Below are 16,911 nucleotides of genomic sequence, written 5' to 3'. Positions count from 1 at the left end.
ATTGTACATGTTAGTCTAAACTAAATGATGAGATAAACAAACCACATATTTCTCTACTTGCTGTATTTTCACTCTTTGTTCACAGAAATACGTTTGTGATCTATGCACATATTATTCAAAGTACTTTGAAACAGTAACAATATGCTACAACCATTTGAAATAACCAAATGGAACTTTCCTTTTTTTGACTCTTAAAACTCTTTTAAGAGTTTTTTCTTTTAATTATGATACCCAAAGGTACATTGTCCATAAGACCTTCTTCCACTCTTACACTTTGTTTAACAATAAATGGCATTTGCTGCACAGTATTTTTCTCTGAGTCAGGGAGATGGAATAAAAGACTATGTTGAATCTGTTTACTGTTTAACATTATGTAGTGTTTTACAGTGAGAATAAGGGAACAGCTGGATAGTTTGTCTCAAAGTGAAACTCTGTTTTATTTTCTTTTTTAATTCAAGAAGCAAGAGTAACAGCTACCGGGAGGTAGCAGTAACTACTTCTTTAATGGGTTGTACCAGTTTATATGGATTCTTTGTAGTTGGCAATATATTTTGTTCACATTTGAATTTCAAAAAAAGAAGGAAGATATGACTGTGTTGTTGGAACCAATAACACTGGCCCAAGTCATATGACAGAGATAGGCGTCCTTTGTAACCCTGGCCCATGTGAGGTGACTGTGTCCAGATGTTTTTCAGCTGCTTATTCAGTTTCTTGTATCAGCACTCATGTATGTCACACTTACATGACTTTTTTCTATTCCATGACTTTTTTCTTGGTTTACTCTGATAGCGAAGTCTATATTGTCCTCCATAGTCAGTACTTTTTACACAGCTATCCTGACTACTAAAAGCCCTAAGAAATAGGAAAATAAAATCCTCAGGTAAACTGCATGGGTATAAATGTAGAATGACTATGTTTACTTCAGCAAAGCTAATCCGAGTATATAATGCTCTGCTTAAAAAGCAGAGTTTGGCCCACTGTAACCAATACTGAAAACAAACTTGATATTAAAGAGAACCGTAATTTCTCTTCTCAGGTGAAAACGCTGGTCTTGGCTATGCTGATGCAAATGCAAAATAGTTCTGCTGAAGTCAATAGATTTCCTTCAGCCTTTACTCAACGAAAACAGAAACAGAGTTTGTTGGGACATGGACTCAGGTAGTGTATTGAAAGATAATACTTAGAATTCAAATGGTAACATTCAAGCAGATGGGTTGCAAGGCTCTTCACATGAATTCTGGTTATAAAGTCCTTCCCTTTTGCAATCTCTTGCGACTGTTAGCTCTGCGTAAAGGAGGGAAGAAATAACAGAAGAAATATAAAACCCCTGAAACATCTGGATGGAGGTGTGCAGACATTTTACCACCATCTGCTCAGATCTGGCTCCTGCTAGCATGGGAGAGATGAAATATATGGACAGGTTTATGTTCTCACTCCAGATCAGCCCTTCTCCATTCTGTGTCATCTTGGACCTATCCCATGATCTGGCCAGTGCTAATTTCTATATGATGCTAACACCCAGCACAGAAACATAGGACAGGGCTATCCACAGCACCTTACACCACTATTTCTACTTCTTGCAGTGACAGATGTGTCACATAATTCTGATCATAAATGTCTGAAATTCCATCTTAAATCAAGTTAGGTTCTCTGCCCAAACATTCTCTGGAAAGCTGATCCAAGACCTCCTTCCATGAAAAATTTTCAGGACAAACCAAATGTAACAGCTACTTTGCTCCTGTGCTGCCTTCTATAGCTTAATTAGCTGATCTCCTTCTTTTGTTATCTTTATTTTCAATCCAGTATTAGTTATGGAAGACCTGCACCGTGGTCCTGTGAGCTCTGTCCTGCTATTGCATAGCCATCTGTGAGTTTTCTGCCATTATCCAATTGTACACTCAAACAAGTAACTCTTAGGAAAGCCAGTTCCTTCAGTGCTAGGAAATGTTTTTTCCTGTGCAATATTCCCATTTACCTTTGATGCTTAACAGGTGTGTAGACAAATTGCTCTAGCATTTATGGCCTTATCCATAAGACTTCTGTAGGGTAGTACAAAGTACTTAAGTAGATTATAACAGTGGTTAGGGCATAGACAAAAGACAGAGGTGAGAACAGAGCAAGTGGATAATATTGTGAAAGAACATTAGAATATTTTTTTGTTGCAAACGGACTACAAGAAGGTGTACTCTTTTCTCAGTTTGCATCTTATTTTTTGTCATAATTTTTTTCCTACCTCATTAGAACATTGAAGTCAAAACATGCACATGGGTATGTCTTTATTTTTCCCCTATTTTCATTTAAATATACAACATCTGAGGGCATTTAACCATCTGCTTCTTATTTTCAGCCAGCAATCAAAAAGTATTTTCACTGTATTATTATTAGAAACTGAAAAATAAATACTATGTTTTTAATCTTAAGCATTTAAAAAATGGAAGGAGATACTTTTCAGTAAGTGTCAGTAAGTCTAGCTCTAAGTTGCTTGTGTTGACATACTGCTGAAGGCTAAAAACAGCTTATAGAGATTTTATTTGTTTATAGGGCAAATTATAAAATGTTCCACCAAAATAAGTAATGACAATTTTTGTCTATATAAATGTGCATGTAAATGTAATGATGTTTGTTGTCATTTCAACATGACTACCATTATTGAAATAGAAGAGCCAGTACTAATTCTTGCTGTCATATTTCTTAAAAAATGAAAATAAGGCATTTAAAGAAGCGTCAAGGTTTTCAGTGTTGATCATTCATCTCCTGCATGCTCTTAGAATAATACCCTCAGCAAAACAGACAGACAAAAGCTAACTAGAGTTCTGCTTTCTAATCTCTTTAAGAAACATACATATGAAGATATTTTCCAACTTCAGAGTGTTCTGAAACTCAGTGAGACCTTAATGGGTAAGATGTAAGGTTTTGTCGTCATCTTAAAGGTTGTGTAACCTGAGCGTGGGGTGAAAAAGTCTGCCTTTGGTCTCATCGGCCAAAGGAAGCCCTTCCCTTTTCTAATTTTATACTTTGAGGTTACAAACTGTGTCTTGATGCGCTCTCATGATGCCCATCCTCGATTGAGACTGTCCACAGGATAATAATTGATGACAATATTCAGGCCATAAAACCCTCACCGTGGAGCTTGTGTGTGACTTGAACATAGCACTGGGTTTTTCAAACTCCTTGGAAGTGTGAGTTCCTCTCCACCTCTTCTCTAATCATTGTTTGCATGCCATCCCCAGTCAGCAGTGGTTCAGCGCATGCTGGGGGGGGAGCAATAGGCACTTACTCCTCGCCCTTACATATGCTTTCAGGCTCTAGAGGAATTTAGTGCTGCTCACTTCAGAAAAACTGAGCATGTGGCAACTGATACTACTTAAAACTTTTCAGAAGTTTAATTTCTAAATTTTGTCATGATTCTTACAGCTGTCACCTTGGGCTGATAAGACCTCACACTGGCCACTATATAGAGGTGCCATCTTCTGTGTGGAAATGTCTTGCTGTGGTCTTTATGGTTTCCTCTTCTTTGGCAGATGGCTACAGCACAATCAGGAATGGAACTGAAAAGTATCCTAGATAACAATGACTATTTTAAGTAGGTTTTATGGCTGAATAGATTTAATTGAGAAATCCTAAATTCCAGTCTTGCCTCTTCCACCGAAGTGGCACATGATCCCAGGTGGAAGTGTTGCTGGAGGAGTGGTGTCACCTGTTTTTTGAAGGAATGTCTAATTGCCTTAGTATTTACATGCTTTGAAAATCATTTCCGCTTAAAACTGCAGATGTGCAAAGTCTTAAAAGCCAGATGTCTCCCATGTTCCAGAAAGCAAAAGCTAGTTTTGAAACATTTTAAATTCCCCATGCCTCAGTTTCCCCTGGGTGCTAGCAGGATGAGCTACAACCTATGATGTGAGGGTAAGAGGGATACTAATTTATTAATATCTGTGAAGTACTTTGAATATGTGAATGACACTAATTGTTGCCATGTGCTTTTCCATTCTGAGGGCACATAAAGCACTGGGCAATGGGACAGGCAGGAGTCCCTATATCACAGTATTATGCAATTGCAATGACTATATTCTGCAAGGTAGGGGCTGCCTCCTTCCAGTGACTTTCTGGAGCAGCATAAAGTAGTCAGGGACACAAGACTGTTTCACTCATGGATTAGAAAGGTGGAAAGTCAAAGGCTGAAACTGTGGGTTCACCTGAATGCAGGAGCTCTGAGCAGGATTCTGCCTAGATTAATCCAACAGACCCTCTGCTAACTATAACACACATCACTGAGAGAGAGGCAAACACAAAACCAGCAAATTACACAATATTACAAGACTATTTTGGGGAAATAACTCTCATCCAGGTCCTAGACACAGCTCAGCTCTGATCATAAAACTGAGGAAAATATTAGACAACTTTTCTTCTTCCTTTTTAAACAGATTGAATCCCCAGATACCACTTTAATTATGCATGCTCATGATGTGGTATTCTGTTGAGCAGTTTCTGAGAAGCCAGCACCGTGGTATGCTCACCGATTGTTACTGTCATCATAAACTTTCCCACCATCTTTCGTCTTATGTAAATTTAATTCCAAACACACCACTTCATGCTTTATTATCTCACAACAGCAACTGCATTTGGCCCTTTGATTCATCTGTGGAGAATGCATTATGAAGCAAAGCATAAATATCATAAAATGGTTAGTTCATGGGGCTTCTAATTTCAGGAACATCACAAAATGCTAATTCGCAGTCTTCATACTAGCACAAAAAATATATTCCAGTGGATGTCATGAGGGTAAATCCCTGCTCTCGTCCTTCACTTGGAAAACGTTGCAGCTTAAAGAAACTTAAAAGCTCTAATAAAACTTACAGCAAACCAACTTGCTGGAGTGTCCATCTGCACTTCACTGTATCCTGAGTTAAAAAAATAAAATGTAAAGAGCCTTCAAAACAGTATATATGGGAACTAAAATAATGGAATAACAGGTTGCATTTTCTTCTTTTTTACCTCCCATATATTATGGGGTGTGTTTGTTTTCCTGTTGGTATAGTTCATCTTTCTGTACTGAACCACAGCAAAATAACCATGTACGGCTCTAGAAAGAGAAAATCAAGCCCATTTGGGCAGAAGCCATAGGCGTCTGTGTGCAGTTTCCAGTGGGGAGTGTAAGGCACAGGCAGGAAATCTGGGCTGGGAGAGGAGAGCATATTGGGGAGACAAAATATGAAATACATTGCTTATAAACCATACTCTTTTTAAGGAAGGAGAAGGCACAATGTTCTTTTTCACTTTATGATACATATGTGTGAAAACTTCATCCACAGCTGTTGCTATATCGACTTGTCCCTATTTTCAAGCACAATTCATCTTGAAGACTCATGGACTAGGCAGATACATAGATTTATTGTGGCTGACATTTAACACTGTAAGTAGCAGAAAAGTTCAGACAAAATTTCACAGCTATTAGAGGCAGGTGTGGGGTGTGCCTGGGGTGGAAGAACCAGGGGACTGGACAGACTGGAAAGCTGGCTAGGCTGTCTCCAAGGCAGCTCTAGCTTGCGCAACCAGCACTTACACAACAGATCAATAGGTGGTCTTGGTGCCTTGTTAGAATTTATGAAGCAATCTTTGCAGAAGATAATTTCCTTTTCATCAGTTACCAAGCCAAGTCACTGCATATTACTTTTCAATTTTCTGACATATTTACCTTTCATTCCCTTTTCTTCCCATATTTTAACAAATATTTTGTGTTGTTTGGTGTTCTTTGTATCTTTCCAGCAGCAAAGCGAGGTCAGTTCTGAGATCAGAAAAAGCCCCATACATACTGAACAACTTGATGCAAGCTGTGAAAGTGCTTACTTACAGAAAGACTGAGTTGCTGAGACTCGTGTCTGCTGCCCTGCAGCCTTTAGAGCAGCCCCCAATGTGACACACTCCTTACATCTCTCTTGGTCCAGTAACCTGCCTAGTGAGCTGTGTGTAAAAACACATGGGCAGGGTGCTAATAGTCTGGGTGTGCACGAGAACATAGGACTCATTGCTATGGAGGTTGCATTTTGGTTCTGTTTGCCATTTGTCTCTGCAGATGGTCAGTAATTTGGGGCCTAAAGATGGTGTGGAAATAGTGAAGGACCTGTTACCTTCTGCGTCTCTTGTCCATTAATTATAAAAAATCAGGATTAAATCATCTTGTTACACAATAAAATTTGTCATGTATCCTTGTCTCACCTTCCATCTCTGGTAACTGGCACAGTAACTTCAGCCTGCTGATGTTTTTTTGTATGGATGTAGTCCTTTCAGAAAAAATACATGCAGGTTCCCCTACTCAGTTCATATTTCTGGTAGTCTAAATTTGAACTAGGCTGCTCTTAACCATAATTTTCAACAATCAAAACAGCATTGTTTTGTAGCTCGTGCTCAGAATTACTTGAAAAGTCATGAAGGTAGATCATCAGCTGGTGCAAATTCAACCCACTTTTGCGAGGATGCACAGAGGTACATTGATTTGTGTTAGTGAGGATATCGTTCGTTGTCTCACAAGACTGTTTATGCAGCAGGACTATTGTATTCGTCAGTAGGCATTTTGATAAAAGTACATCCTGCTGCCAGTTGTAATTATATATGTATGTAAGAAAATACTAGCTACTCCAATTCTTTTTTTTTTAAGGCAGGAGCATAGCAATTGGAATAGGGAGTAAATGGGATCCCCTGCCTAGTACAGCCAGTGCTATTTTTTTAACTTTTGGATCGTGCTTGCTTAGGATCAGAACATTTCTTTGTGTAATGTGGCAACCTTGATTTTTGTACTGGCTATCAAAACTGTTGAGTTTGTGATTTTATTCCCTGCAAATCATCATCGTTATTTACTCTTAGATGAATAATTTAGATATGTTACTTTTATGAGGACTGGAAGGAAAATTGAGTCTGTATCTCCAATACCAGCAGAGAGTTTGTAAATTGTATTACGATGGAGTTTCTGAAATCCGGTCAGTGCTGTAGATTAATTTATATATGAATGGAAAGGAGTAAAGTATATTTATTGCAAGGTGCATTTAAATTTTCAAACCTGTAGGTAAACTTTAACTTCTTAATATTAATAACATTGCACTGGTAGGAAAACAAACTTGCTCACCTTGTGTTTTTATATTTTCTTTAATTTTGGATATTACAAACAACATAGGCATGGAAAGCTGCAATAGCCCATGATTTCTAATATTGGGTAAAGCACAAATATAAAATATACTTGAAGCTCAGCTCTAAGTAGATTATAAACATTTAATATAGAATGTTATCATAATATTCAGAGCACCAAATTGCAGACTTCTGTCACCCACTTTCAGGCATGCTTCTGAAGATCATAGTTAATTCTGCTGATTTATGGTAATGCTGTAGCACTATCATATGCAGCATCAGAAACCACTAACAAGCTTAGTATAAGCTTGGACTGAAATGGTTTGAGGTTTAAATTTCTGTAACGATTATAAACTAGAGGGAGTGAAATCCCACTTCAGCAAAAAAATAAAAGTGTCTTGTTACAATTCAATATTGCATCCTCTCTCTCTCCCCCTCTCATTCCAACCCCCCTTATTTTCTCTTCTCTCTTTAGCTTCTCTGAGGAACCATATTTGCAAAAAGTAATTTTAAATTGTGACTGGCATTTTTAAATTTAAAAATAATCCTTTTTGTATGGTAATGCGCTTTATAATTAGGAGACACAATGTTAGCATTTATTGGAAGTAGAAAAAAAGGCTGAAAAGTATTAAAATCAACTAGATTTTTTTTTGCCCATTTCATTTGAAATGATAGCTATTTGTAAAACAAATCTGATGACTTTGGCAACCCTTTCCATAAACATTTTAATAACGTATGTCATATTTGACTGTTTCAGGGATGCTATGGACTTTGCAATTACCATACAATCTGTTTCAAAACTCGCTCTTAACTTATAGTATGACGATAATGAAGGTGTGCAAAGAGAAAACATCATGAACCAGAACTTTAAAGGATGTAAATTGCAGTGCTGTTGCTTCGTAATGAAATCAAAGGAACTACAGTAACTCACAGCTGTTGAGAATCTACCTTTGCATGGTTCTGTTTGCACACTGGGCTTCTCTCTCTCCTGTGCCTCGGTGAGAGCTCTGTTCAGTTGCCTTTTTGGCAAATGGCTGACACTGTACTACAGATAAAGACCTTCAGGAACCTTGTCATTGGTTGAGGCAACATATTGCCATTTTCAAATTGTAGATTCCTTCTCCCATCAGCCAAAATTGCTTTTTCTCTCTCTAGTCTTATTAAAATGTAAAAAATGCCCAAGATTTTAAAAGGATTTGAAATGTTTACCTTGCAGACATCAAATTTGATAACAACAATCGAATCATGATATCTAAGAATCACATCTTAAAGAAAGATTTTAAGTTATCTCTGTTGGGGCAGATAAAAAAAAAAGATCATAAATAATCCCTGCCTCCCTTCCAGTGCTGTCATTCATCAAAATTAAGGTCAAGTAAAACAATGCAAGGAAAAACAGCTACATTTTTCCTTTTTCTGCAAAATTTGTTCTGAACCTATTTTTCTGTCTCGGTGCAAGCTGTTCAGTTTTGTAGAGTTCCATTACTAGTTTCCCATCAATGAGGACTTTGTTATGTAGGGCATATTCCATTATAACTGTTGACTTCAATGGGACAATGAAGTTTTTTAAGGCAAGAAAAAAATCACTATCAGTTCTTTGTAATTTGTGGAAGCTGAGGCACATCTTATTTACAGCAATCCTAACTTCCATATTGCCTTTTTCATCTCAAATACTTGAAAACAGGAATCATGACTTAAACAAAACTCATAATTATTTTCACTGGTACCTTTTCCCAAGTAAGTTCTGTAGAATTTGTTATCCGAACCCAACAGCATCAGGATGTGGTACAGTAGTTGATTGTATGGAGATCAGTTTTACCTTTATCATGGGGAAATTGGTGCTGCTACCGAACACGTCTTATGATCAGTTACCACACAGAATTATGGGATCACATACTTCAGTACATCTCCCATTTAAAGACACATGGAATCCACTGTCTTTCTGTTGAAAAGCTGAGAAAGGCAATCAGTTCTTCTGGGATCTGAACCTGTGTCTCCAAGTTGTTCAGCTCTTTTGCTTCTGCTGCCAAGGCTACTGATGTGGCCAATGGTCAGAGCTTTTTGCACTAAAACTGGATCTAACTGGTTCTGTTCCTTTTTCTCCATCCGCTTAGCAGAGATATGAAAAGGAAGCCACCAGGTTCTGTAAGATTTGCGAGGGCTCATCATCTGGTGTTGAAATACCGACTCCACATGCTACAGCTTTCTTTTCAGGATGTCACTCTCCCGCCTCCACACTCACCACCAAACAAACATGGAAATCTACTACTGTTCTCCCCATGCACTCCATTTTCTTCCAATCTGAGAGCCATTTGTGTGTATAATTGAAAATTAGCAGTGCAGCTGTTTGAAGAGAGTAATTTATCACAGCACATTGTTCGCTCCTGACACTTTAGACCTGGCTCTAACAAGGCAGTGGTTGCTGGGGGTTGAGCTGCAGAAAGTGATTCGGCTGTAATGCCGCGTTTCCCCTGCTTTGTTGCTAATTGTAGCCTCTTTTTCTCCATTGAATTGGGAGTTGAGTAAAAGAGCTTGTTTGCTCTGTGCGACGAGGCTGCCAGGGCCGCTTGGGCTATTATCACAAGATACTCTTGATCTTTTGAAAAGCAGGAAATAGAATTTTTCTCCAACAGGGAAAGTAATTTGCGATGCGTCCATTAGTTCTTCATTAAAGCAAGATTAAATTGCACGGCAAATCACATCTGTGTTTGGATGATTAAAGGGTGGCATTTTAGAGGCCAAAACTAATTACTAGCCAAAATGAATGGGAGTGAAAAAACAGTCATGTTTTTACATTAGATAGTGTGGCTTGTAATTAGATTCAAGCTAATTCCACTATTTCTTCTCATTTAATGAGATGAGCCTGTCCTCATCTTTTTCTAGGCCATGCTAACAGCCCCAAATGTATAATTTTGATAATACTGAGAGTTTACTTTATTGAAATTTCTTAGCTACCTGCCACAAGTGACTGTTCTGTCTAGTGGTGCTTCATTATACATCAACACAAGCTACTGTGCATGGCCCAAGCAGGCATCTCAAGCAATCTCTGTACATTTGTATGTGTCTGTATTTACTTTACTATGGATTTGTGCGTCTGTATATACACACACACACACACACACACATATAAATATAACACCCATGACATAGGTACATATTTTTGTTAAATGAATAGAGAAATGTTTGAAAGAGTGTTGAAGGAAAGGAAGATAGGTCTTCACATTACTGGAAAGTAAGAAACTCCATGGAAAATTCCTTTAATTATGGAGATTTGTGGAAGTAGTTGTTCTTCAAGCATAAGAAGAAGGAGGTAAATAGGTGCATCAAGTGATGAATTATTGAAATAACACAGTTATTTTCTACGTTTTTAAAAATGAGGTTCTGCTAGCAGTGATTAAGGCAAAAACTGTCAGTAGATTGTTGAGACTGATAGCTGATTCCAAATGATCTTGTGATTCATTAATTTTCAGATATATTATATTCTTAAGGTAAAATCTTGTTTCTTATCAACAGATGATGCCAATGAAATGTGGTGTTATTTCTCCTCTTCTTGGGTTCCTATATTGAAAAGAAAGGAGATGTAAAGGGCTATAAATTGGATGACTGTGAGGCCCAGAGACCAGGTGTTGCCCCTTGCTTCTACTCCATGGGGATCCTCTGGAAAGCAATGGTTTGGAGTGTGTTACCTGTCCCATAAAATTTCATTGCAGTTATGCCCTGAGACAGACATAGACATGGCCAAGTGTCTGTTCAGAGGCCTCCAATGAAACATGCTCCTGGGTAGTGTAGAGCGGTAGCCAGAGTGGGGTAGAGGAGAAGAAGTGCAGATACTACGCTACAGCAATGTCTTTGATGCTCTGATTTCCAGAGAAGTTACTGGAGTATGAGAGTGAGCCTGTAGCTAATTCTTGAAGACCAGAATACTTCTCACTGTGTCCTTCCAGCTCTATACCCAGTACAGCATCCAGGAGATCAGGCCCCGAGAGCTATCCATAGAACAAACAAACAAACAAAAAAGCATGACAGAAAGCTTGCAGTCAGGAAGAAGGACTCCTTGAAGAATTTATAATTCAAAGGCTTGTTCTGCAAAAGCTTACCATTACTGGCTGGTAATTTATTTCCATGAGCCTACTATTGGCATTTTAAAACCTTTAATGTAAGTGTATAATCAGCCAATTGCAAAGATGTTCGTACCTTCTTTTAAGCACACATTCAATGAATAAGTGGAGTGCATATTTCCTTTCCCTTCCAGTTCCCCAAGTGTTTTTTTAGAGAGTAGCAATGACATTCCAAGGGGAATTTGCCTTTGTCTGTATTTGCCCTATCCTTACTATTCCCTTAACGTTTGCTGTTGGCCACTGTCTGGAGACTGAACTACAGAAGAGACTTTTGATTCAGTCCAGGATGGCAGTTCTTATGTTTTCAGCACTTTCTGCTGGACTAGTGACTGCAGGTGACTCCAAATATACTGTAATGGAGAAACTGTGAAAATGCGATAACCTAATTTATAATGCATAGGTGCATGTCGAGCTGTACTTTCATCAAATAAATTCTCATTTGAGCGACGTTGAAGAGTTATCACTACTTGGAAAATTCTCTTTATCTTCAGTAATTTATTAGGGCTTTTTTTGCGAACTTTTCTTTTGATGCCTTACTGTCTTCTATGAGACTTAGAAGACTCAACATTGTGGCCCATTTGTTTGCTGCATTCATGTTACTAGATCACTGGTTTGTATTTATTATAGCAGATTGAAGATGATATTTGTAAATAAGAACCATGAAACTGCCTCCTGGCACAGTATGGTAGGGGTGATTAAGCTCACTTCTGTTTAATTTCTAGGGCTTTGCGGTTTCTCTGGAGAAGCAATGATGTATTCCATGATTGCCAGTTTCATCTAAGTTTACTCTTGACATTACGTAAACTGAATTGTGAAAATAATGCAGAAATTCTAGCAAAGGAAAAGGTAAGCTTCTTGATTGCAAAATTGAAAACACAGTTACAAAGAAGACAAATCTCCCTTGATCATGCAGTCGTTTCCTACTTCTCACCTAGGAACTTTCAGAAAACTTAGCCACGGGGTTTGCTTTCATCATCTTTTGCCCTATGAAAGTACTTTTCAGAAATTACTTGTCCTTGCTTCTCTAAGCTACTAGCTGTTGCTTTTTTTTCCTCATGGAATATCTGTCATGACTGTTGCTTTTTTAAAATGTCTTTTTTTTTTTTTTAAATCTGATGAGAATGTGATTTAAGGACTCAAGTCTCTGCTATGTATTATTTATTTTATATCTGGAGATCGGTTTCTGACCAATGGACTTGAAACTTGCACCTTGGTTTTAAGGATTATCTAATGTCAATGCAATAATCAGGAGTTGCACATGGGACAATTTTAAACTATTTCAAAGTCATAGTATTGGTTTTTTACAGGTATAAAATAATTAGTCCTCACTTTACATTACATCTTATCAAACTCATAGTCATCTTTCTGCTGTGATCCACATACTATATTAATAAAATAGTTGAAAAGCTTGGTCTTTTGAGTGTTCTGCCTAAACTACTTTTCTCTACAATTTATCAGTTTTAGGGATTCATGCCATTGCACCTGCATTTGAATTCTCCTAATTATAGAGAACCTTGCTTGCTAAAACAATAAGAGAAATGCATCCATTTATCATTGCTCGTAGCTAGGAGATCTATGACTGACATTCCTGCAGATATTCTGGCAAGCTAAAAGGCTTCTTACAGCTAATGGGAGTGGCTAAGAATTCATTTGAAGATGAATGGGTTCTATGTTGTTCTAAAGAGAGTTTATATTTTCTAAATAGGGGATGGCAGATTTCAAAACTTTTTTGAGCCCTTGGCTGACTTTGAAAGCTTCCTGCAATAATGGAGCTGAAGTCTGCAGTATCAGGCTTTAAATTCTGCTTTAAAACCACTTATATATCTTATACTTTTGACTTCCTAACGTATTTCTTTAAAACAATATATGCAACCATGGGTGATGTAATTTTCTAAACAATATACGTAAAAATGAAAGCTTTGCAGATTCTGGAGAAGTTAGTTTTGGCTCTGGCAGTGGTTCCTAGACTATTCTCTACCAAACATCACCCTCAATAGCAGTTGTTGTACATCTTGTTTGCTATTTCCTTTTGACTGGTCTCTCAAAATCATAGCCTTCCAGATGAGTAACAAGCATTCCCACATTTATTTCAGTCTTTCTGGATGAGTAGTAAGCAATAACTTTTGGACTCAACCATCCAACTCTAGATAGGATAAAATACAGGTCATGTGTTTTGAATCCAACAACAGATGATCTAAAAAAGTTACGATTAGTTCTGAAGCCTACAGAAATTGTACATGACTAGATTATTTTCTTTCTCCATATATATAAAGATCAGTCATTCAAATTCTCTAGTTGTTTCTGATTGTGTTCCAGAGAATGAAGCATAACTGTTAAGATGTTAACACCACTAATATCACTGCACGTATATACATATTTTTAAGTTTTTCTTTAATATAATTAAAGAAGTCATTACATTTGAGGACCTTATAGTCTAAAAGAGGTACAACAGGACTTGACAAAGAAACCAATGCCATCTAGCAGACAAAGAATGGGAAGATAAATATATGCAGGACTACTAGACCACTAGGTTTTTTCAAAGATTTATCAGTTCACACAATTACTGCACTTCTAATGAGGGGACATAACCAACAGCTGAGTTGGGAACAGTGAATTCTTAATCTTCTTGATTACCTTAAATATATGTATGATTGTGTCTGTAGAATGGCTAGAAGGTTTGGTCATAGCTCAAGAAATACTGGGGAAAAAGTGAGTTGTGAATTGGAATTTGTAAGAAAAGAGGAAAATTTCATGGCCTGCTGCAGCAGAAAGGCCTTCTTAACAAAGACACTGAGAGTTAGGAAGAAGGTAGAATAGATTATGGGGACAGCAGCTTTACCAAGATAGAGACAAAATTTAGCTGGAAGTGGGAGGGGAAGCCAACATTGTATGACTATCCAGTCAGTGCTTGCTTTCACCTGTATCAAAAGTGAAATCACAGGAATAAAATTTTATTTGAGACAGAGTAATTTATCTAAGTCATGATCTTGGCATTTGGTGGAGATACTATAATTAAAAAAGTTCAGATCTTCTAGTAACAAATCCTGTGCTATGACAAGTAATATTCAGGTCACACTTCTCCTTTGAAGTTTTAATGGCCACTACAATTTTATGTTAGTCATTCACTTATGTTTGAAGCAAGCGTGCAAAGCCTTAGCTGTCTCCATTTGTCTATAACTACTTTAGAAGCTTCTGAAGGCACTGAGCTCATAAAACTGCAGGCTTCAAAGAGCTTATTCAAAGATTCCATTCTGCTGCTGCCGTTTATCAAAGGGGCACTTTTAAAATATATATCTCTTTATAATAAAATGTTTTAAAAATATAAACCTGACAGTGAGGACGATTGAAACAAAATCTCCATTGGCTTCAATGGCAGCAGAACAGAGTTCCATAGTTTTAAAGATATTATTTATACTTCTACAAAAATTTTACAGTCAATTTAGTTGCTAATGTAAGGAAGCAGAGTTTTTTTTTTTCTCTGTTTTTTTTCTTATCCTAATTATTTCAAACTTCACTGTGAGTTTAATCTTGAACTTTGAATCAAATTTTAAATTTAACCCCATAACACTGAAAAGCATTGTATCTCCGAAGGAAAACAGAAACTCACTGTTTCTAAGTAGAATTCATCCTATTGGGCAGATGCAAACCTGAAGAGTCAGTAGAATGTTAAAGTTAGATTGTAATTTATTAAACATTTATTTATTAAAACATCGGACAAGAATTCTGTCATTCATCAGTCCCATGACAAATCATTAAGAGATCTAGTACATGATGCTGGGTAAATCACATGGTATTGAGTTATTCTATAGCTACTTTACCTAGGTCATATTCATGCTTTCTTGTCCAATCCAGTTCCCCAAAAACAGCAGCAGATTTTCTGTTGACTTTACTGTTTATTAGGTCGGCCTTTTAACTCATCATTTTAACTTCTTTAAGGAATGGCCTGAGAGGGAAAAGGGTAGTATGTGTCTATGGAATGGATATGACACCAACAAGTAATGATTTTAGAAATGCGTCTTTAAGGTTATTAAGTGCCCCTACTCCTTCCTTATCCAAACAGCTCGGTTGCTTGTTTTGTTTTCTCCAACAGTGGACATCATAACATCATACTCTTGTTGCCATGGAAACGGCTGTGATTTTGCAAATTCAGCTTTGTGTCTTCACGATGAAATCCAACAGAAAAAGAAGAAATGAGCAATAGGGGAAAAGCCCTTTTTTAAGGACAAAATCCATTTGATTCTATATTCAGGCCTAAAACCTTTGACTCCCTATATGAACACCTTTTGAAGTTACTACTTTTCTGTTGTTACTTGCCTGGTTTCCCTGGTTGCTTTGAGAAGGGAATGCCACATGGAGTCTGTTCAAACACTGCCTAGCAGAGTCGCCTGAGTCAAGTCTCTGGACTTACTATAGCACAACTAAATAATGATAAAATTAGGATAGTGATTCTGTAAACATAGGTAATAGCATGAGAAATAGCCATCCAAATAAGGGACTTCAATGGATTTTCTGTGTTTTCACTGCTGTAATTTATCTACCACCTCAAGAATAGACGAGGCTTCATTTGGGCCATATTCTGTTGACTCACACTTTGGCTACATTTTCAAATTGGCTCACATAACTCCTCCAGAATAATTATTTCACTTATGCTGTTCTGGAGTAATTCCCCCATGTAAGTAGTTTCTTTCTGATTACACGTTACTTTATTCTGAAACAACTTATCTGGTTTAGATAATATTTTTCTGAAATGAAATTATTATTATATTAGAAAAAATTCCCTAGAACAGGAAATATACTTGGATACATAAATGATTGGTATCTGGTAGATCCCCTGTTCAGAAAAAAATGCAGTCTTGACATTTTAAATGAGTGTATCAAGGAATTTCTTTTCAGCCTTAGCACACTTTTATTATTTAATTTAATAGAGGAAGAAATTTGAAGATTACACTACCTCCAGTAATCATTGTTCTTAAGATGCTAGTTGGCTTTCCAGACTATTATTTTGAATTCCTGGCTATTCCTGGAATGCAAAGCACTGCTTAGAAAAGCCTGACTCTGTAACTGGCCTGCTTTAGAAGTAATGTGGTTGCCCATCAGTAAAAATGAGCATTGCAGCTTTTTGGTAAATATATACATTTCATGGTTTCATTCTGAAATACAAGGGTAAATTCTGGGCTTGCTGGAAGTATTGTACAAAATTCTGTTGTCATGTCAGCAGAAGCATTTGGGGACACCAACATGGTGATACAGTCCTGCATCTAATGTTTCAGACTGGACTTGTGTTTAATTTAAAGGGTTTAGCTTTGCTTGGAGATGGAATTAACTGATTATTTTTGTCTGACTAGACAAAACTAAATTCTCTAAGACTTGGAGGCTTGCCTTTGAAATAATTTTAATAAACTGCTGGAACACTAGGCCTTTTTGACCCTAGGGGCTGCCTTCTGGAGATTGGTAGTTTATTCAAAGCTGATGTGGATACTGACACCCTCCGTCCCATGCTGCCTACTGTTAAACTTTGTGAGACAACCACAACAATAAAAATAAAAAATGTGCAGTTCTGATAAAATCTGTGGTACAAGCTGTGACTAGTTTGATGAAAAATCTTAGGTGGAATTTATAATCTATTTATTGTACAATTAGATCTACAAAGCGCTTTGTTTTTAAAGTGGGACTTAGTTAC

The 16,911-nt window shown here is 37.2% G+C and overlaps 1 long non-coding RNA gene across 2 annotated transcripts in view; it reads left to right on the top strand.

Annotated features, from left to right (window-relative positions):
* Nucleotides 1–16,911, top strand: part of LOC128853005 (uncharacterized) — a 57,094-nt gene that overhangs the window by 24,192 nt on the left and 15,991 nt on the right. For both annotated transcript variants that reach the window (XR_008451190.1, XR_008451189.1), the window contains exon 4: nucleotides 11,954–12,077. This is a non-coding gene — a long non-coding RNA (uncharacterized LOC128853005). The remainder of the gene's footprint in view (nucleotides 1–11,953; nucleotides 12,078–16,911) is intronic.

This window comes from Cuculus canorus, chromosome 9 (genome assembly GCF_017976375.1).
Source record: "Cuculus canorus isolate bCucCan1 chromosome 9, bCucCan1.pri, whole genome shotgun sequence".
In the NCBI taxonomy this organism is placed as follows: domain Eukaryota; kingdom Metazoa; phylum Chordata; class Aves; order Cuculiformes; family Cuculidae; genus Cuculus; species Cuculus canorus.
This window is presented reverse-complemented; position numbering and strand designations above follow the sequence as displayed.